Here is a 23,568-nt window from a genome sequence, read left to right as displayed (position 1 = left end):
ATGGATGGATCTTGAGAGTATTATGATAAGTGAAACAGGTCGGACAAAGAAAGACAAATATCACATGATTTTACTTATACATTGAATCTAAAAAACAAAACACAGACTCATAGATGCAGAGAACAGACTAGTGGTTGTCAGAGAGAAGAGGTATTGGGGGCAGAAAAATGGGTGAAGGGCATTAAGAAGTACAAACTCCCACTTGTAAATGAATAAGTCATGGAGATATAATGTACAGCATGGGGAATATAGTCAATAACACTTTATTAGCTTCATAAGGTGACAGATAGTAACTAGACTTATTGTGGTGATCAATTTGCAATGTATATAAATGTCAAATCACTATGCTGTACATCTGAAACTAATATAATATTGTATGTTGATTATACATGAATAAAAAAATTTCTAAAAATAATTGTCCATCAGAAGAATTACTGCAGGGACTTAATGAGATAGTATATGTAAACATTCTTAGCTCTAACTTAGTGCCCTGTAAATGTTAGTTATTATAATTCAGAAATTATATGGTCAGCTCTTAATTATCATTCAAGTTAAAATGTAATTCTTATATAAATGTGGTGGGGTGGGGCTCCTGGGTGGCTCAGTCAGTTAAGCATCAGTCTCTTGATTTTGTCTCAGGTCATGATATCACAGTTTGTGAGACTGACTCCCACCTTGGGCTCCGAGCTAATAGCATGGAGCCTGCTTGGGATTCTTTCTCTCCTCTCTCTTTTTCTGACCCTACCTCTGCTCTCTCTTACACACACCCTCTCTCTCAAAATAAGTAAATAAACAAAAAAAATGTTGATTGCCTTATGATAATGTTTGTGATTCTGTGTTGGAATCGACATTCTACTAGAAATCAAACACTAAATTTTGAATCAAAATTGCCATGAAGAAATGTAAATTTAGGTAGTCCTTTCAATGTCTCCCAACTTCAGCCTTCAGCCTTCAGATAAGGGTGTTTAGTGTTTTGTAGAGGTAAAATGCAATAAAGTAGGTAAAGATTATTCTGTAAACTCCATTGTGTTTTAAGGATAAAAGATCAATCCATCTGGACTGATACCATCTCTGTTGACACAAGTTCTAATTACATATGTAAATATCTTAGAGACTTTATAAAATAGTGTGTTTTTCATATCAGTTGCATCAAATAGTTTTAACAATTCTATGCAAGTAGTATAATCAGCAGTATTTTACAGAGAAATATTGAGTTTCTCTAGTTTAAAATGATCTGCCCTTTCAAGAATTATTGTATAAATTTCTTTTATGATATCATAACATTTTTGGCTATTACATCTAAGATATATTGCTATTTAACTCATCAAATATGAATGCTTGATGTCTCCCAAGTAGATAGAAAGTGACTCAAGGGTAGTGTCATAATTTAGACTTCTTGTCTCCTTCATTTTTCCATTTTAGTTTTTGGTAAATAAAACCTAATAGGAGTGAGGATAAATGTATTTAAAATTGAAATGCTTGATTATCTCCCTCTTGCACAAAAAAACCCATGATCTTAAATAAAATAAAAAATAAGATAAATAATGTGGAGGTCCAAACTCTTTTTAGCCTGAGGTTTGAGTTTATTAGCCATCTGAGATAAAGGTAGTGGAGTGGGGAATAGTTTATTGAAGATTATCTGGTTGGACGTTCTTATTTTTTCTAAAAGATATTGAATTTTGAAATTATCAATATGCCCATGATTTCCTGTAAGAAAATATATTCCAAGATAGGCTATGTTTTATTCTTAGTTTAGGTGCTATTTAAACTGTTTCATGCTCTGGGTCACCCTTATTAGGAGCATCAGTTGATTTGCTTTAGCTTGGTTCTCCCTATTACTGTAACAATTGTGGAATTCTCTTAGTGAGCACCTGCTTATATACCATTTTTTCTTTAATTGAATCATTTTGGGAAATGCATAGGGAATAATTTACTTCGTGATCAGAAGATCTATTTCCATACATCAACTTATATATAAGGAATTGGGCTTGAGAAACTTAAAATGAGACAATTATGCATATCTGCTTTCCTATATGAAAGTATCAAGGTATAAAATAAATGTGAGAGGAAAGCAACTTATAATCATTAAGCCTTTCCCTTTTATAGAGGTAGCATTTTATTTATTTATTTACTCATTCATTTAATGTTTATTTATTTATTTTTGAGAGAGAGAGAGAGAGAGAGAGAGAGTGTGAGCATGCATGAGTTGGAGAGGGGTAGAAAGAGAGGGGGGGAAACAGAGGATCCCAAGCAGGCTCTGCACTGAGAGCAGAGAGCCTGATGTGGGGCTCGAGCTCATGAACTGTGAGATCATAACCTGAGCTGAAGTTAGACGGTTACCCAACTGAGCCACCCAGGTGTCCCTATAGAGGTAGCATTTTAAAGTTTACAAAACCTGGGATGCTTGGGTGGCTCAGTCGTTAAGCGTCTGACTTCAGCTCAGGTCATGATCTGAGGGTTTGTGAGTTTGAGTCCCCCATCAGGTGAGCTTATGCCCCACTTTGGGTGAGCCCTGCTTCTCTCTCTACCTCTTTCTCTCTTTCAAACATAAATAAATACATAGTTTACAAAGCCCTTCTTACATCATCATGATGAACCTAAAAATAATGTACAAATAGCATGTATGTCAAACTGTGATAGAGAGCTTAATTCTACATTAAGTGCAAGAGAAGTAGATGGTGCTGAATATTGCTTATGATTTCGTGGAGATTTCTGGTCCTTACTGGAGAAGACAGTGGTAATTAAAAAAAAATCTCGGGTACAGTGGTCTGTGGGAGTAGTAATCTGAGAATTTGTTCTTTGAATATTTTTCTTTCTTTGGATACATAAAGTAGCAGAGCACGACTCCATGTGGGTTGTTTCCACTTTGTGTTTTGGCTTTTGTATTCCAAAATGGAATAGTTTTCCTTGGCAGACTCAGCAGTAGAATAAGTCTAGTGTAGGTGGAGTGCATGTATTTTTTTTTAAAGGAGAGTAGGGATTTGCACAGTGACCCAGATGTGTGCTCTCTGAACTCCAACTGTCTGTGTTCAAATATGCAATGTGAAGTGAACAGGATTTAAAGAGACCCTTTGGATACCTTGGGGGTATTTCTTGCACAGTGTTTTGGCAGCATGCTCTTCTAGCTGAATTAGATTTATTGCTGAAGCACTAAATCTTCATTATATGTGACAACCTTACTCCCCTGCCGTCCTGGTCCCTTTCCATTCACAGTCCCTTGTTTTAATTCCAACATCTTGTTTCTTCCCCTTCCCTAGCCCCAAGATCCCAAAATATTCTACATTCCAGCCTATCTTGGAGTTAAAATTGCCTTAAATTTGTGAATGTGTCATTCACAGATGTCAGAAAGCAGAAAGCACGGTAAAGGTTAAAGATGTCTCATCCAATCCATCAGTATTTAGCCAGAAGTGCACTGGAGCCTTTAAAAGTGATCTATATGGCTGGATGCCTGACATAACTCTATCAATGAGAAGCAGTCACAAACATTCTGGCTAGTGTAGTTACAGGTGAGTATTGAAAAAGAATACTATCTCAGGTGTGTGGTCCTGAGCCTGTCACTCTTCTATCCAGCACTGTAGGTGTAAGGAGTCAGCTTACACCAACACTGTAGGTGTAAGGGTAAGGAGTCAGCACAAATGTTCAATGGACTTAATCTCCTGTTGAACTACTTTGGAATGTTTAATAACCTAAGAAAGATTAGACCAGATGGCCTCTAGAATTAGTGGATAAATTTAGAAATATCAAGAAGGCTACTTTTTAAAATCCCACCTGTATAGGAAATCCCACCCAAGGCCCAAACTGCTTTTCTATTATCTGCCTTAAAAGTTGTGATATTGTTGTATATTCTTTGTCTGCTTACCACAATAAAAGTAGATTTGAGGAATATCAATCATTACATATAAAGTTAGCAAATATACCTTGACATAACTCATATAGGTCTCATGTGAAAGTCATTTGTTTATTCACTGACTCATTTATTCATTTAATAAATATTAAATCCCTAATATGTGCCAAACTGTGAGATATTTAATTGTGAACAAGATCAACAAAATGTGCCCCTCTCGGTGAGCTTACATTAAGAGGTGAGATTCAGAGAAGTAAGCAGGCAATTGTAATATAAATGCTGAAGAAGGATAGTATGTGAGGTACAGTAGTACCAAGGACTTTTAACTGAGCCTCTTGTAGGCAATGGAGGAGAGGAGTAAGAAAGAAGGGGATGATGGTTAGACTGAAATCTGAATGGTTAGTAGAGTTAGCCATTTGAAATAGGGTCTGTCTGAGTAAAGGCACATAAAAAGGATTAAAGGTGAGAATGGAAATGACTGATAGGAACCAAAGGCAGTTCTGTTTGTCCGGAGCATTAAGAGTAAAGAGAGAAGAGTGAGAGTGGAGGCCCCCAAGGGAAACAGGATGCTTGTAGATGTGAACTTGACCAGGAGTTTCTGTTGCACGTCTACTGTTTATAGATCATGTTTGTGGAGCTTCCTGATTCCTGCAGAAATAAATGCACTTCACCTGTCCAGCGTGCTTTAAATCATTACAGGCTGCTTTCAGCTGCTATTGCATTCAGCTTCTAGGAAATAGGGAGAGAAAGAAACAAACTATTAAGTAAATGTTTTCCTATCCCATTGAAAATCTGGACATCTTCTTTTGCAGTTCAGAATGAGGCAATGCCATTGTTACATCAGTGAAAAATTATTTATAAAAACAAGTAACACATGAGGAATATAAATGACAAAACTAAAGACAAAGTTACCTTGGAGAAAGTTAAAATGTAGTTTAATCTAAACCTAAAGCAGTTACAAAATTATGATTTTTTTAAACAAGTTTAATAGAAGAAATCTTTCCCTAACAAGAAGAATCTCACAATGCTCTAGACTTCTTTGGAGGGTACTGTGATCCCCATCGTAAGTAATCAAGCAGATGGCAGTACTTTCAATTTTTTTTTTTAATATTCATTTATTTTTGAGAGAGAGAGAGAAAAAGAGAGAAAAGGGGGGCGGGGCAGAGAGAGAGAGAGGGAGACACAGAGTCCAAAGCAGGCTCCAGTCTCTCTCTGAGCTGTCAGCACAGAGCCCGACACGGGGCTTGAACTCACAGATAGCAAGACCATGACCTGAGCCAAAGTCAAATGCCTAACTGACTGAGCCACTCAGACACCCCAAGTACTTTCATTTATCCATGTTGTTATGGAGGGATTCCTACAGATGCAGAAGAATATTATTTATTCACGATGCTGAAACAGGACTTTGCATTCATCCGTGGGCTAAGTTCACTTTAAATGAATCTAATAGTGGATTTGAGGGCAAGTGCTGCTCCAAATCACTCAAGGTCACTTTCTGCTAAAGTCTGATCCCTTTCCCTGATGTCAGTAGCAGTTGTGTGTAAGAATTTGGCCCACTGTCCTAAAGATTACCTGGTTTGTTGGGGTCTTTTTTTATTATTTTATTTAAGTTTATTTATTTTTGAGAGAGACAGAGCACAAGCAGGGGAGGGGCAGAGAGAGAGACACACACACACAATCCGAAGCAGGCTCCAGGCTCTGAGCTGTTAGCACAGAGACCCATGTGGGGCTGGAACCCACAAGCCGTGAGATCATGACCTGAGCCAAAGTCTGATGTTTAACCGACTGAACCACCCAGGCGCCCCTTTTGGGGTATTTTGAGTAAAATTTTAACCCTAGAACCTCGACACAGCAGCATTTTAAACGGCTAGTGCAATTTCCAAGAACACATGTCAACAAGCTTCAGGTGTTAAATAGATACACATAGTACTATATGCCTCAGAACTTTAATTGGCATAGCTTTCTGGTAAATTCTTCTTCGTGGTCGCTGGTTTGTTAAAATCCTTTTTGGTGTGCTTATTTATAAATAAGAACATATTCATTAAATTTGGCTAAGATACAAATATGATAAACTACATTTTTTTTAAAGCCTCCAAATTTTTCCGCGCATGTTTTCAATGTAGATGTAACGCATCTTACTGGCAATAATTTATCTGCCAAAGACTTAACCTCTTTCACAAAACATACCAGGTAAAATGGAAACTGTTTATCACATCTAGAAAAAGAAGGTAAAGAGCGCATCCCATTTCATGCAGTTTATACAATATATTTAATGATACAGTTTTTCTCTAACATTTCTTCCAATCCTTTAAAAACTATTTGAAATGTCATCTTTTCCATGAACTCTCTTCTGAATGCTTTAAGTCAGATTGGATATCAACTTTATTTCAGTCCCTTCCTACTATCTTAAACCTCTCCCTGTATTTTGTCTTGTACATACTTGTGAACGCTAATGTGTTCAAAGGTATTAGTGTTATCGACTATGCATTATCTGTTTTAAATATCCTACATTGCATAGGTGGGTACCTCTTATATGGTATACCTGAGAGGAAGTAGTGTGGTATACTGGAAAGAAGAGGTGGTAGGGCTTTGGGGTCAGAAAACCATGGCTTGATTCCTGTATTTGCAGTTCCCTAGCTAAATGGCTGTAGGAAACATACTTAATCTCTCTGTCCCTCAGTTTTCTCACTTGTAAAATAAGAACATTAACACATGCAGTACAGGATGCAAAAAGAGAGCACATAAAGATACCTTCTTTCTATCCTTGGGTCGAATTTCAATTGTTTAAATAAAATTTTAATGTTTATTTATTTTTTGAGAGAGAGAGAGAGAGAGAGACAGAGCATGAGTAGGGGAGAGACAGAGAGGGAGGGAGACACATGTCTGAAGCAGGCTCCAGGCTCTGAGCTGTCAGCACAGAACCCAATGTGGGGCTTGAACTCACAGACTGAAATCATGACCTGAGCTGAAGTCAGGCACTTAACTGACTGAGCCACCCCGGATCCCCTGAATTTCAATTTTTTTTTTTTTTTTTAATTTTTTTTTTTCAACGTTTATTTTTTTTATTTTTGGGACAGAGAGAGACAGAGCATGAACGGGGGAGGGACAGAGAGAGAGGGAGACACAGAATCGGAAACAGGCTCCAGGCTCCGAGCCATCAGCCCAGAGCCCGACGCGGGGCTCGAACTCACGGACCGTGAGATCGTGACCTGGCTGAAGTCGGACGCTTAACCGACTGCGCCACCCAGGTGCCCCCTGAATTTCAATTTTTAATTCAATAGAAGTATCTTGTGTCTCCTAAAGTATATGTTTTTCTTGTATACATATTAATTTAGAGATATAATAGCTTTTCTAGTTGTTATATGCAATTAGTTTAATTTAATTTAATTTAGTTTAATTTTAATATTATTCTTATCTAAAAGAACAGCTTTACCTTATATTTAATATACAGCGAGGTGTGCTGCTAAAGATACTTATAGCCTTTTTATTTATGCCTGTGGAGATCCCCTGTGTCATGAAATGGAGTGTTGTTAGAAACAGTGAGAAGTTAATGAATCAACAACAGCCCAGTGAGCTGTTATTTACAGTAACATTACCACGATGACTTATGCCCCTGAGGTACCTAGGTGACAAGGGAACTGAGATTGTAAATTAATGTAGATTTAGATTGTTGCACAGGAGGTGCCGGTGGCCTTTGTTTTCTATTTTGAGGTACAACAAAGGACAAAGGGATGACGTACTAGCTCAGACACCAGCTAAGCTCACGTTACATTTCACGCTCTGGCCCATCTTCTCATTTCTTCATTGTGTGAGGAACATTTGCTATTTTATTTTCATGTTGTGATACATGTAGCCTCCTCTTGCAGCCCCATGACTAATTCTAAATGACTGAGGACCTCCCACCCTATTTCTTTCCAGGTCCAAAGCCACCTGCTTCCATTGCATAACAGACGCAATAATGTGTTCTCATCATGGTGATCATCAGGTGCCTCTGTCAGTTGTACTTAAAAGTCACCAGAAGCATTTATGCAGATTACATGAATAGTCAGGGTGACTTCTGAATGGGCAAATGTCAAAATCATCACAAAGGGTCACTAATCTGATAAAATTCAATGGGGTTACAGAATTTTTGTGTTTCTGAACTTGTGTATGTGAGGATTTCCAAATCAGATTCACTTGTAATGTCAAGGTTATGGTTTTGACTTTTAATTTTGTTATTTTGGGTGATTATTTGAGACAAAAAAAAATAGAGTCAGAGCTGGTATTTCTAAAAGCACATTTTGAAATATCTTTTAAAGAATTTTACCATAAGAGAAATATTATCCAAAGAAAATACAACTTGATCAAAATGATAAAACATTGGAAAGTTTAAAATATATGATAAAACAGAAAACAGAATATCACATCTATCTCTGTAAATATCTATTTTTCTCCACCTTGTACCACAATGTATTTTAAGCAGTGTTTAACAACATACCCAACAAAGTACAAATAAATAAAATACCAGAGCCAAAGAAAATACAACTTGATCAAAATTATAAAACATTGGGAAGTTTAAACTATACTAGAAAACAGAAAACAGAATATAAAGTATGATGACCCAGCAAATGTAAAAGTCGTATTAACAAATGCAAGCAAAGTAGACCCACCTATTAAGAGAAAAGTATTCTCAAATTGGCTCACAAAGCAAAACCAGTAAAAACAAGAAATTTATTTAACACAATGTGACTCAGAAAGATTGAAAATTGAATGATAGAAAAGAATATACTAAAATGAAAATAAAATACAAGGACACATATCATTATATCAGTTGAAACTGGCACACAAACACTAAATGAAACATAGAAGACTCCTTAATGATGACAGAGCACACTCTGTAGTGAAAATATGACATCTGTGAATATCTACTTGCCAAAAACATAGCATTGACATTCTTAAAGCAAAAACAAACTCAAAAACATACGAAAATACACCGAAAACACTGATGACTTATTTTTATTTGTTTCTCTTAGCCCATTTCTCTTAAATATTTTAGAGAAAGAGTTCTAAGAGCACTGAAGCCCTAAATAAAACAAAACAAAGGATAAGATAATGCTGACTTGACAAACTCTGTATTACCTTGGAAATAAGTTGTATGCCTTTATTACAAGTACACTCACCATTCACAAGATTTAATTACATATAGGACCTTGAAAATATCTCAATACATCCGAAACAGGAGAAATAACACAGAAAAACTCTCTGATCACAATGTAACACAAACAGAAATAACAGCCAAGTTGGAAAGTGACAAATGTTTCTACTTACAAATTAAAAGCAAACAGAATCCTTTCTTAACCAAGAGAAAATCAAATCCAAAGTGAAAAATACCTGGAAAATGACATGAAAGCACTTGTATGAGAATGTATGAAATATAGCTACACATTTCATTTGGAAAAATTCTCAGCCTTTATATTAATAAAGAAGAAATAATAAAAAAAGTAATGTGAGTATTCATGTCAAGGAGGTAGAAAGGAACAACAAATATCAATAATATTGTAATAACGTGGTATGGTGACAGATTGTAACTACACTTACCATGGTGAGCATTGCATAATGTATAGAATTATCAAATCAATATGTTGTGCACCTAAAACTAATACAGCAAGGTATATCAATTACACTTTGACAATAAAATTTAAAAAGGCATCTGAAACAGCACCAGCCATATGACAAAAATGGTCAGTTGGTCCCAGGGTATCCATCAGCTCCTGTAAGCCCAGAAGCAGGCGGCTGAGAGGTGACAGATACCAGAAAGAGGAAGGTCCTGTGTCTGAAGAAGGCAATGGAGGAGGCATAGATGGGGGTGGAGTTGGACCCCAGAGAGAGAATAGGAATTCCAGAGCAAGCAGCAGGCCAGGCTTTATAATCCCTGAAAAGGAAATAAAGACCTCAGATCTAAAGCGATGCTGTGTTCCCTTGTATGCATGGATCTTCCTTTCTACATCCTCAATACCTTTCCCTTTATGACAATGAAAAAGTGCCATTAAAAAAACTATGGGCAAACAAACGAAAAAATTTAAAACAACAACAACAACAACAACAACAACAACAACAAAATAATCCTAAGAAAAGAAGCAACATAGTAGTAAAAGCAAAAATTAATAAATTGGAAAGTGGAAAAAATATAGACCTACTGAATGAATCCAAGAGCAAGTTATTAAAAAGTTAGGTAAGCAGATAACCTCATCCATCAAAGGAAAACAAGAGGAGAAAGCACAAATACACAAATAAGAATTGGAAAAGGGAAATAACTATAGATTGGGAGAAGTCTAAAAGGACCATATGATGTTACTTAACCTTATTCAGATAATTTTGCACGTCTTGATAGAATGGGAGATTTTTTTTTTGAATGGGAGATTTTCTAGGAAAAGATCTATTTCCAAAACATCTACTCCCCAAAAGTAAATAGTTCAATTGTCATAAGAGCTAGGAAATAATTTGTATTGTTTAACTTCCCTCTCCACCCTAACGCATTAAGCCGAGATTATTTCTTAGTGGATGGTGCAGAAAACTCTAATTTATTTGAGTGCTCTAGAAGAACAGAAAAATAAACTAAGTCTCTGAATTGTTTAATCAACTTAACATAGCTTTTGTAACTAAACCTGACAGGAAATAGCACTAAAAATGAATTTAAAATTACTGAATATAAATTAATTTCTATCATAAAAAGGAAAAAAAATCTTAATCCAATGAAGAAATGCTAAAAGGGGAGCTCTCAGAAACATTCCCAGTTACATGGGAAAAAGACAAGCATGTTACCACAGCTATTATTTAAGGTTGTTCTAGAGGAACTAGAATAATATGAATACAATTGTTAAGACAAGATTAAAGTCATAACTATTATAGAAGGTTTGATAGCACTGTATACGTGTAAACCTTGAAACTCAGATGAAAAACTAGTAGCATTCACCTATCATATAATAAACAACTAGAATACGTAGTAGAAAAAAGGCCTCATGACCCTGCTTAAAACAGCTACAAAGATAAAGTAATTAGGAATAAAATTAACAAGAAACATGTAAGATATGTGTATTTAGACAGATGTTTAGGAAAATGAAAAAAAAAATCAAGCTGTATATGATTCTAGAGGTAGGGAATAGCTTTGGGATTGTTCTAAAGAACCTTATAAAAGTTGCTAACTCTGGGAAGAGGTATCAAAATGTTGACATCATTTTGTCCTTTTGACTGCTTTACCATGTTCGTGTATTACCTATACAATAAACACATGAATTTTATTTTTCTTTTATGCAAGTCTTAAGATCCTGCAGTTATTAAATTTTAATCTTAATTTGATTTAAACTTCCCTTAAGCCAAAGCAAACGGAAAAGTAAGGAAATAGTAATTGAACAACCAACCAACAAAATCATGATCATTTACATGATTTATATCATTCAAAAGGAAAAGTATACAAGTTTATTAAGGAAAGAAAAGCTTACTCTGTCTTACATTTGAAAGAAACTTTACACATTTATTTTTTCATAGTCATAATCAGTGTTGGCTCTATACATTCCTGTGGTTAGAACAGATAAGCGTGTGGCAGAGCAGCGCCTGGGTGGCTCAGTCGATTGAACGTCCTACTTCAGTTCAGGTCATGATCTTGCAGTTTGTGAGTTCAAGCCCTGCGACAGGCTCTATGCTGAGAGCTCAGAGCCTGGAGCCTGCTTCCGATTCTGTGTCTCCCTCTCTCTCTGCCCCTCCCCCACTCATTCTCTGTCTTTTTCTCTCTCTCTCTCTTGCTCCAAAATAAACATTAAAAAAAATTAAAAGTGTGACAGAGTGTACATTTGTCCAAATTCTATCCTGCTTTTCTACAATTAGAATCATCAGTGGGAAGATGTTGCCTAGCTTGGAATCACATATCCCAGCACTCCTTGCAATGAGGTATGACCACTCACCTAATTCCTACTAATGGAAAGTGAGCATAAGATTATGAGTGCTGTTTTCTGGCTAAGGCTTTTAACCAGGCTCTCCAACATCTTCTACCATTGGATGCATATAGTGATGAAGAACTAGGGCATGACAGAGCCACAAAATATTCCCAAATCATCCCGTGGATGAGAACTGTGCACCCAGACTGGACTGTATCTGAGTGAGAAATAAGCTTCTGCTGTGTTTGAGACACTTACAGATGTTTGGGTCTATTTGTTAAAGTAGTTTACCCTATCCTAACCAATTTTTAAAAGTCATTCTGTTTTTCTCAAAGCAGCCTTTAGTATAAGTCTGGGGTATAACACCAAAGTATGATTCAGTAGGAATAGGTCTTTAGGGAGCTAAGATAACATACTCTAGTGTATATGGCTTTCTGGTGGTGAAGGGTGAACTAAGTAAACCAGTTAGACTAGAGAATTATTTTTCATTGATATTTCCTTCCATAAATATATTTTCTCTCAATAGAGTTTTTGATAAATATATGGCAACAAATAGTTGAATATTTATTCTCTGACATAGGCTTGCAATCCAGGTATTCTGTATTGTTGAACAGTAGAAATGCACTTTATTTACTAAAGTGAAGTAAATGATAGAGTCTATATGTTTATTGCGAAAATTGAGGATGCAAACCAGGACTTTTGTGTAAATAGATAGTTAAGCCTTTGGGCACAGAGGCTGGCCACACTGGTACCAGTAGACAGTTCCAGGATGGACTTAAGACATAGATAGATAGATAGATAGATAGATAGATAGATAGATAGATAGATAATAGATAGATAGATGATAGATCAGCCCATCATCCTCTACAGTATATGAATAAATTAATAGCAAGTTGGCAAAGGTTGGCAACTTAAAACAGAGCTGAGTTGATTTCTACTTGCACATATTTCAAAGCAGAAGCCATGAAATGCCACCCATGGCTATTTAAAATCTAAAAAATGTACTCACACCACATTTGGTTTGGTTAAATAAGTAGACTGGAGAATCCACCAAAATGAGTTGATTGCTTTCAGTGACCTAATGAATTGACCTGCTGTATGGAAAAATTGGAAGGAGAGAAATCATAGTATGCTAAATTTGTTTGGATCCACTCCCTGGAGTGGAGTCAAACATGGTCATTACATTTGTTTTATTTTATGTATTTTGTAGTCCTGATATTTCAGGATTTGGGGGAAATGACATCTATGATATCTATTGTTGCTAACAATTATTTTTCATAACCATTAGTTCTAGTTTTGCAATCTTATTGTAATCATTTTTTTTGAGATTGTTTTATTTTTTCCGCATTTTATATCTAGTGTATTAACATCCTGAAATTGCAGGTGGCCTTTCTTAGGATTATTTAATTCTAATTAGTTTGAAATTTTACTTTTGATTCTTATCTGGGTAAGATTGTTTCTCTCTCCTCCCTCTCTATGTCTGTCTCTCTATCTCTCTTTGTCTATCCCTTTCTTGCTTGTAGTTTCCTCCTACTCCCTCCTCCATCCTGGGACTTCTGCTTCAACACCATGTCTTAAGTTGTTGTAGCTGCTGTTATCAAAGACTAGCCACTAGTGCCACTAGACAGAAACCAGAACCAGCCTCAGGTGAGGGTAGGGAGAGCTGGAACCATGGAGGGAATGGGTCTGTCAGGACCATGAACCACTAGAGAGGCACAGTCACTGCCAGATGCCAGTGAGGCAGAGATAGGCGGCCAGACACTCTAGTTTTTCCTTTCTCCTGTTTTCCAGTTTCTTGTCATTGCTTCTCATTGGCCCAACCTAGCCAAAGCCAGCTGTCAAGGGAGCCTGGGAAGTGTGGCTACCTGCAGGATAGACAGAAGAAAGGCAGGGAATAGATTTGAGTGCAAACAAATGACTATCATACCTACCCTACCCCTACCTCCATGTACACACACACATACCCACTAGTCCTTGGTGGTTTCTCTTCCACTTCAGGGCCATGGGGATCTCTGTCTGAATTTTCTCTAAGTTGGTTCTATTATTTAATTGTTTTCCCCAAAATTGCTTTTTTATAACTGCTGTGTTTGGAGTGGAGTGGGAATGGATGAATATGACCTCAAAGCATGAAATCACAACATGGGCTTGAGCAGAGCTATCATATTCTCTGTAGCCCTGGTGTTTCACTTCATTATTATTTTTTTAGGCAGGATTGCTGAGTGAAAAGACTATAGGCTTTCAGTACAGTCAGATTTAGATCTGGGTTTCAGCTTCACATTTATTGTGTGATTATTTTTGGACAGGCTAGTTAACAAGTGTGCTTATCTATAAGATGGGAATGATAACATTGGCTTTAAGATTTGTTTAGTAATTAAATAGAAGAGAATATCCAAATTGCCATATTGTGAGCCAGGTATTCAGTAGGTTCTCCATTCATGATTAGTATTATTATCATCATAATTATATTCCACCTCATTTCTAGCTAAGTGAAAGTGCTATTAGCCTTGAGGTGTGTTTTCTGATATGTAACTTTCATCTGGTTTTATCAGGAGGCATTGATTAGTGGGACTTAACAATAGAATGAGTGATAGCCAGTCATGTATCAAACATAATTTTTTTGTTTTTTTTTATGTTTGTTCTCAGTAAATTGGATATGTTTAGGAATTAGCAGAGTGCCTATATCTGCCATGGTTTTATCAACTGAATTGATACATCTTGCAACATGTTAGTAATTATAAACCACAGAAAATTTTAAGAAAAACACAAGGTTGATTTAGAATACATTTCAATGCAGATGAATTCCCAAAACCAAAGTTTTGAATCTCAGTGCATAACATTTCACAACTGTATGGTCCTCATTGTTAAAATAAAATGTTAATATTTTAATCTTTTAGAGGCCTTTTGCAAATGTTTGGCTAATACATTCATGTTTTCCAGTCTTTGAGCGTCAAAATTTGGTGAGGAAAATTTCTCTTTACCCTATGAACGGTAACCAGTGCCGACATGTACAATCTGAAGGGAAGCATAGTTTTCATATACTTCTCCCTTCCATCTCATTTTGAAACCTCATCAAAAAGTTTCAGCCTCTTTTTGTTACTTCTAACAAAGAATGGCTCAGTTGACACTTTGACCTCTATTGCTCAACTGTTCTCCTTCAGAGGGTGTCTTCTTTAATGGGTTGGTTTTACATAAAAAGGATTTGACTATATTCAATATTAAAACAAACATCAATTAACATATTTGTTGGGTTTTTATGCTGCCAAATCCTTGGTTAAGCTGTTTCCTTTTCCAAGCTTGTTTTGGCATTGTCAAAACTATGTCTGAGCTACCCAGACTCTTTCCTAACTTCAGAACCCAAGTGCTTGATTCCAGTATCAGGAGGTAATGAATCATTTGAGTACATCAGACTTCATAGGGCCCATAAATGATGTGGATGTTAGAAAGCTGTTTCATTGCCTAATTCTATCCTGTGCCATTTGATTCACATTTTCAATTTGATCACAATCAACTTATACCATTTTCTACACTGCTGATGAAAATATTCAATACAAAAGCTGAAATGAGAGTATGTGGTAACTGTCTTTCTACTGTTTCCAACATGAGAGTTCCTTTATTACTAAATGTTCTGGAGGGCTGAAATATTTACCAATGCAAATATAAATAATTGTGATGGTTGCAAGTGTATTCCTGGGCAATGAGAAATTCAGTCTGTTCTTGTCAAAATAAAAACAAAAGAACAAAACATCACTTGGTTGGAACCTTTGAATTAGTGGAAAGCATTCATCAGAGATTAATTGGAAAGGGAGCTAATTAGAAAATGGTTTAACTGCATCAGTTTTGCATTGATCTGACTGTAATAAATGTCTTTTTGTGTAGTTATAAGAATGGTGGCAGTTGTCTTAAGGTCAAAATATCCACAGGGAGCTCTTGAAAGTGGTATGAAGGAACATCATAGAGAAGTGAAACAAAAGAAAATGATTGATGATATGTTGAGGGCTTCATTCTGTGAGAATAATCTAAAAGTTTTACTGTCATTTTCAGCACTGTTTTAAAATGTTTTTCTTATGAAGTAGAACTAAGTAAGGCACAGTTTAAATTTATACGATCCAAATGTATGGGCCCCGTAATATTTGGTTCATTGTTTGAAATGAAACAAGAGTGTTCGTTGCTATGTCAAAACCCACATAAATGCTTATTATCAAGATATATTCTCAGAATACTGAAAAATTGGCCCATATGAGAAATGGTAAATGTTAAGACATATCAACTTCAGAAAAGCCACATTATTTCAAAACACAAATTTCACTATCAATCACAAAGAAGAGCTGAAAATCTAGTATGGTTATAGTAATGGTATTGGAGAACTATAGAATATATTTCACATTTATTATACCATAAAAACAATTAAAATCATATGAGTATATTAAAAAAAATCAGAGACTCTATTTTTCTTTATTTTTTTTTTAGGGGTGCCTGGGTGGCTCAGTGGGTTAAGTGTCTGACTTCATCTCAGGTCATGATCTCACAGTCTGTGAGTTCAAGCCCTGCGTCAGGCTCTGTGCTGACAGTTCAGAGCCTGAAGCCTGCTTCCGATTCTGTGTCTCCCTCTCTCTCTGCCCCTCCCCTTCTCATGCTCTGTGTCTCTCTGTCTCAAAAATAAATAAAAACATTAAAAAATTTTTAAAAATCTTTTTTTTTAATGTTTATTTATTTTTGAGAGAGAGACAGACAGACAGACAGACAGACCACGAGCCAGGGAGGGGCAGAGAGGGAGGGAGACACAGAATCTGAAGCAGGCTCCAAGCTCTGAGCTGTCAGCACAGACCAACGTGGGGCTTGAACCCACAAACTGGGGGATCATGACCTGAGCCGAAGTCGGACACTAAACCCACTGAGCCACCCAGGTGCCCCCTATTTTTCTTTAATCTTAAGGAGTATCTTATGTTTAGATATCTTATTAATAACCACAAGGTACTGTGCATACCAAACTCTGTGTTTTCCAGGCTACATTATGTTGTTACTTCATGTAACCAAATTAGGGAGAAATCGATGGGAAAAAAAATACAAAGGAAAAAAACCCCATGGACAAATTGCTTGCTTATGAATGATGACCTATGCATTAGGAAATCACATAAGTGATAAAAATAATTACTAGGTAGGCCTAGAAAGTAATGAGAATAATTCTGTAGAAGAAATATACACACTAGTCTCTGAAATTAAGGGATCACCTAATTCTTTTAAATTCAGTGACCAGCAAGAATGCCCAATTAAGAAATAAGAAGAAAGAAGGGGAAAAGAAAGTCACACCGTATATTAGTGTTTGCCACACAAGGCTATTGTGGAAATGTGAGGGAAAGGTCTTTTATTATTGTTTTTATTTTGACTGGGCTCGGATTTTTGCCCATTCAAAAGATTCAATTGTGAGAACTGCTTTAAAGTCCTAGCTTGTTGATGGACAGGCATCCTCTCCCAAGGTAATAGGAAAGCCATTTTAGCAACTCTTATATTTTTGGAAAACTCAGTGTTTGTTGTAATTTGATCCTAACTGCAACCTATATCTCACCTACATTTATCAATGCCAAGCCACAGAAATTCCTGGAAGGGCCAGAATGCTTGCAGCTCGTACTATGCATTTGTGTTATTTTGGCTGCTTCACTATAAAAATATTATGCCTCAGAAAATACGTTCTGATTCCATGTAGCAACTCAACCCACAAACATGAAGCTGAATGTTGGTTTTATTAGCCTTAACTAATTTGTATTTCCTTGAGAGTAGTAAGCAATAGTAAATTCATGGATTCATGTAATTGTGCTGGGGGAAAAAAAGCAACTTCAATATCAATTGTCAACATTTGTTTTCCTTTTCTATAATACCAATGCTTTCTTCCTATCATGTCCCAATCATCTAAAATAATTTTAAGTAGTTATATTTTATTCTATCAACTACTTGTGATGTTTCTAAGGAATGGTGGCATCTCTTCTATGTATTTGATAAAAGAGTAAAAAATTCCAAAAACTATTCAGAAATGCCCATAATTTTTTCCAGAGAAAGGAGAAAAAATACTTCCTAAACTTACAAATGCAGGTATTCCTTCATTTACTTATTTATACATTTTTGTGTTTACAAATTTGAGGGCACACAACTTATTGGAAATTGAGGGATCGAAGATAAACAAACCTTGATCCAAGCTGTTAAAAAGGTCTCTGGAGGGAGACAGACATTGATGCAAATGCAGTTACAATAAAAGGAGATGAGTACTTTAAAATAATATGCATTTTAAAGTTATGTCTGTCCTTTTAAAGTCAGATATTCTTACACTAACCTATAGATTTTGAGCCATTGAGTTGTCTTTCCACTATACTATCTAGGTTCTTTGGGTATTCTCCCATATCATTTCACTATCATTATTTCACTATCAATATCTCCAGTGATTATTGGAGAGTATCTAATGATGTGTAAAGCAAGCATTTTTGAGCAAGGAATCATTCCTGTCTCAGTGGTAACTTTATTACTTTGGCAAAGGTAAAAGCATTCCTTCCAACACCTCTTCTCTGCCCTGTGTTGTGAACGGATTCTATTTCATGACAAAAGGACTGAATTAAATAAAATCCTTAGCAACAGGAGGAGACTCAACTGTGTGTATTTCTTGTTGTTGTTGTTGTTGTTGTCAACCAACATTGAGGAACTTGTGGGGCTTATTTCTCATTTACAACTCTATAGGAGGATTACCAGGCCCTCAAAATGCTTTGGATCCCTGCTCTCATTTAGGAACTGTTTTAATGTGATATCCTGGGCATGGCTATCAATATAAACAGGTATAGACATATGTGTATTCATTCAAATTACCTTTTATGAAATAATTAAGATAACTTACCCTTTATTATAGAGTTTAACCGTGTATTCAACACTTTTCTTTACATCCCTTGAATGAATATGTTGATGAATCTGGTAGTTGAGGGGTTTCCAATGTTGGCTGTGTTTATGAAATATGTAAGAAATATGCTTGAGGTGTGAGATACTTAAACTTTGCTTCCACGTGTCCAAATTCATCTTGCACCTATCAGTAGGAGATAAATTGTGTGGGGAAGCAATAAACAAAGGTATATTTCTGACTCTATTTTCATGGAAGAAACAGAGTATTAATATTCAGATGTTCAGCAGTATTAATATTCAGATGTACACAGCAGTTGATCAGAGGGTGACCTTGGATGGTTACTAAATTTTCCTATGTCCAGGTTTCTTTATCCATATTATGGGGATTATAAGTAACCTGCTGTTATAAATCTCTCACTTAAACCAGTGATAAGTGCTATGTAAATATCATTGTAATAGTTTGTAAGTCCACTGTTCAAATATATGGTTATAGAATTTAAATATCCTTTGGAAGATCCTCTGTGTGCCCAATATTTCTACAGCTGGAGTTAAAAACCAACTCAGTCCAATCCTTTAAATGCTTTTATGTTTTCAATGATTAATAACATTTTTCTACTATAGCTCTTTCCCACTCTTTGTAAGTTGTACAAAGAACTAAAATAAATTCAAATTTGGAAAAAGCTATTTCTACACACAGTCAATGAAGGGGAATTCCAGTTTCCAGTCCACAATGTAAGAGGAATAGAAGTTGCCACTCATCTTAACAAGTATAAAACTGAAAAAACTAAAGAATCAACAACTCAGATCTGTCCAAGAAATGAGATCATAGGGCAAAGTGCTGCTCCCAAAATTGAAGAGACAGACGGAGGATACTGAGAATCTCAATTTACCAGAGCAGAAACCTCCACAGGAATACATGCTATGATAGGAAAACTTGAAGTGTAATTGACAAATTGGAGGCTCAGTGTGGACAACTCTGAGAGTTAAAAAATCATGAGGACCCAGTCAACAGAGGGCTCCCACACTTTTGTTAGTTTTACCTCCAGGACCTGGTAGAGATCTACTCATGTTTCCAGCAGGAAAAGGGGGAAAGGAACCATTTGGAAATATGTATGGTATATCACTGTGTTCTTCTTAACACAGCAGTCCCTCAGGAAAAACCATTTTACCACAGTCCAACCTGGTGGGGTTTTATCAGAACCTGATCAATCTGGGGGAAGAGAAATGACTGATTCTGGTCAGCAATAACCTTTTATGTGGGAAAAGGAAAACACCCAGTCCAGTTCCCTCCAAATCTTCCATGTTGGGAAAGGGAAATACACAACTCCAGCCCCCTCAAGCTATCCAGTCCCACCTAAGGGGAGAAAAGAAAAACTGAGAAGCACAGGTGAAATTCAGAGTTCTGGAACACAGGCTCACTGAAAGATTGAGACCTAATCATAGAACGATAGAACACCTCCTTTCCCCTCACATCTTAACACTTCCACGATAAAAAAACAAAAACAAAAACAAAAAACAAAAAACAAAACAGTTTAGCCTGTTTTGAAGACACTTACTAGTAAGAAGACCCTTGCATGAAGCATGCAGGACCTGATAGGGGGTGAGGTCAGGATGACACAGAATCCAGGGTATGGAGGATTTTAAGGTCAGGATAAGAATTTGGATTTTATTCTAATTTTTATTGGAAGACCTACACAATTTTTAACGGGGAGATAATTTGATCCGATTTGTCTTTTAAGGAGGAGATACTAGCTGGTGTTCAAAGAACAGAATGAGGTAGAATATGAGTAGGGCCAAAGAGATCATCAAAGAGTCCATGGCAGTAGTCAAGGAGATGATACTTTGGACTTGTACAGCAATAATGGAAGTGGTGAGAAGTTGTCCAGTTTAGAAGATATTTAAATTTAAAGATGATAAGATGTGCTGATGAATTAGATATGAGAGATAAGGGAAAGAGAGGAATCAGTGATAGCTAGTAGTTTTTTTTTTGAACAAAATAACTTTGTGCAAATGTAGTACATTTTACTTAGAAGGAGATTATAGAAGGAGGAGCAGATTTGGGTGATCAATAGTAGACCAAGATTCTCTTTGGACCTTTTAAGTTTGAGGTGCTTGTTAGGCAATCGGTGGATAAAGAAATTGATGGCAATTTCTACACACAAAGCATTTCTTTTTTTTTTTTTTTCTTCCAATATATGAAATTTATTGTCACATTGGTTTCCATACAACACCCAGTGCTCATCCCAAAAGGTTCCCTCCTCAATACCCATCACCCACCCTCCTCTCCCTCCCACCCCCCATCAACCCTCAGTTTGTTCTCAGTTTTTAACAGTCTCTTATGCTTTGGCTCTCTCCCACTCTAACATCTTTTTTTTTTTTTTCCTTCCCCTCCCCCATGGGTTTCTGTTACGTTTCTCAGGATCCACATAAGAGTGAAACCATATGGTATCTGTCTTTCTCTCTATGGCTTATTTCACTTAGCATCACACTCTCCAGTTCCATCCACGTTGCTACAAAAGGCCATATTTCATTCTTTCTCATTGCCACGTAGTACTCCATTGTGTATATAAACCACAATTTCTTTATCCATTCATCAGTTGATGGACATTTAGGCTCTTTCCATAATTTGGCTATTGTTGAGACTGCTGCCATAAACATTGAGGTACAAGTGCCCCTATGCATCAGTACTCCTGTATCCCTTGGGTAAATGCCTAGCAATGCTATTGCTGGGTCATAGGGTAGGTCTATTTTTAATTTTCTGAGGAACCTCCACACTGCTTTCCAGAGCGGCTGCACCAGTTTGCATTCCCACCAACAGTGCAAGAGGGTTCCCGTTTCTCCACATCCTCTCTAGCATCTATAGTCTCCTGATTTGTTCATTTTGGCCACTCTGACTGGCGTGAGGTGATATCTGAGTGTGGTTTTGATTTGTATTTCCCTGATAAGGAGCGACGTTGAACATCTTTTCATGTGCCTGTTGGCCATCCGGATGTCTTCTTTAGAGAAGTGTCTATTCATGTTTTCTGCCCATTTCTTCACTGGGTTATTTGTTTTTCGGGTGTGGAGTTTGGTGAGCTCTTTATAGATTTTGGATACTAGCCCTTTGTCCGATGTGTCATTTGCAAATATCTTTTCCCATTCCGTTGGTTGCCTTTGAGTTTTGTTGGTTGTTTCCTTTGCTGCGCAGAAGCTTTTTATCTTCATAAGGTCCAAGCAATTCATTTTTGCTTTTAATTCCCTTGCCTTTGGGGATGTGTTGAGTAAGAGATTGCTACGGCTGAGGTCAGAGAGGTCTTTTCCTGCTTTCTCCTCTAGGGTTTTGATGGTTTCTTGTCTCACATTCAGGTCCTTTATCCATTTTGAGTTTATATTTTGTGAATGGTGTGAGAAAGTGGTCTAGTTTCAACCTTCTGCATGTTGCTGTCCAGTTCTCCCAGCACCATTTGTTAAAGAGACTGTCTTTTATCCATTGGATGTTCTTTCCTGCTTTGTCAAAGATGAGTTGGCCATACGTTTGTGGGTCTAGTTCTGGGGTTTCTATTCTATTCCATTGGTTTAGGAATCAAAGTAATACTGGCTTCATAGAATGAGTCTGGAAGTTTTCCTTCCCTTTCTATTTCTTGGAATAGCTTGAGAAGGATAGGTATTATCTCTGCTTTAAACGTCTGGTAGAACTCCCCTGGGAAGCCATCTGGTCCTGGACTCTTATTTGTTGGGAGATTTTTGATAACCGATTCAATTTCTTCGCTGGTTATGGGTCTGTTCAAGCTTTCTATTTCCTCCTGATTGAGTTTTGGAAGAGTGTGGGTGTTTAGGAATTTGTCCATTTCTTCCACGTTGTCCAATTTGTTGGCATATAATTTTTCATAGTATTCCCTGATAATTGTTTGTATCTCTGAGGGAATGGTTGTAATAATTCCATTTTCCTTCATGATTTTATCTATTTGGGTCATCTCCCTTTTCTTTTTGAGAAGCCTGGCTAGAGGTTTGTCAATTTTGTTTATTTTTTCAAAAAACCAACTCTTGGTTTCGTTGATCTGCTCTACAGTTTTTTTAGATTCTATATTGTTTATTTCTGCTCTGATCTTTATTATTTCTCTTCTTCTGCTGGGTTTAGGCTGCCTTTGCTGTTCTGCTTCTATTTCCTTTAGGTGTGCTGTTAGATTTTGTATTTGGGATTTTTCTTGTTTCTTGAGATAGGCCTGGATTGCAATGTATTTTCCTCTCAGGACTGCCTTCGCTGCGTCCCAAAGCGTTTGGATTGTTGTATTTTCATTTTCGTTTGTTTCCATATATTTTTTAATTTCTTCTCTAATCGCCTGGTTGACCCACTCATTCGTTAGTAGGGTGTTCTTTAACCTCCATGCTTTTGGAGGTTTTCCAGACTTTTTCCTGTGGTTGATTTCAAGCTTCATAGCATTGTGGTCTGAAAGTATGCATGGTATAATTTCAATTCTTGTAAACTTATGAAGGGCTGTTTTGTGACCCAGTATATGATCTATCTTGGAGAATGTTCCATGTGCACTCGAGAAGAAAGTATATTCTGTTGCTTTGGGATGCAGAGTTCTAAATATATCTGTCAAGTCCATCTGATCCAATGTATCATTCAGGGCCCTTGTTTCTTTATTGACTGTACACACAAAGCATTTCTAAGTGTTTTTTGTATTCTAATTCATATAATCTTCACAGCAACTTTGCAACAAAAGTACTATTCCCATCATCCCCATTTGAAAATTTAATATTTAAACAAAGTTTAACACTTACCTAAGCTGACAATAGTAAGTGGAAGAGGTCTGGTTTTGGGAGTCTGTGTTCTTAAACACTATCACATATTAGATGGATGTGCCAATCAATCATTAAGGAAACGCAAATGCTATTCTTCTTGTTAAAAAATAGGCTAAGGGGTGCCTGGGTGGCTCAGTCGGTTAAGTGTCCGACTTC

The sequence above is a fragment of the Panthera onca genome, chromosome B2, assembly GCF_046562875.1.
Source record: "Panthera onca isolate mPanOnc1 chromosome B2, mPanOnc1 haplotype 2, whole genome shotgun sequence".
Classification (NCBI taxonomy): domain Eukaryota; kingdom Metazoa; phylum Chordata; class Mammalia; order Carnivora; family Felidae; genus Panthera; species Panthera onca.
The sequence above is the reverse complement of the archived record's forward strand: the minus strand, read 5'-3'. Positions refer to the sequence as shown.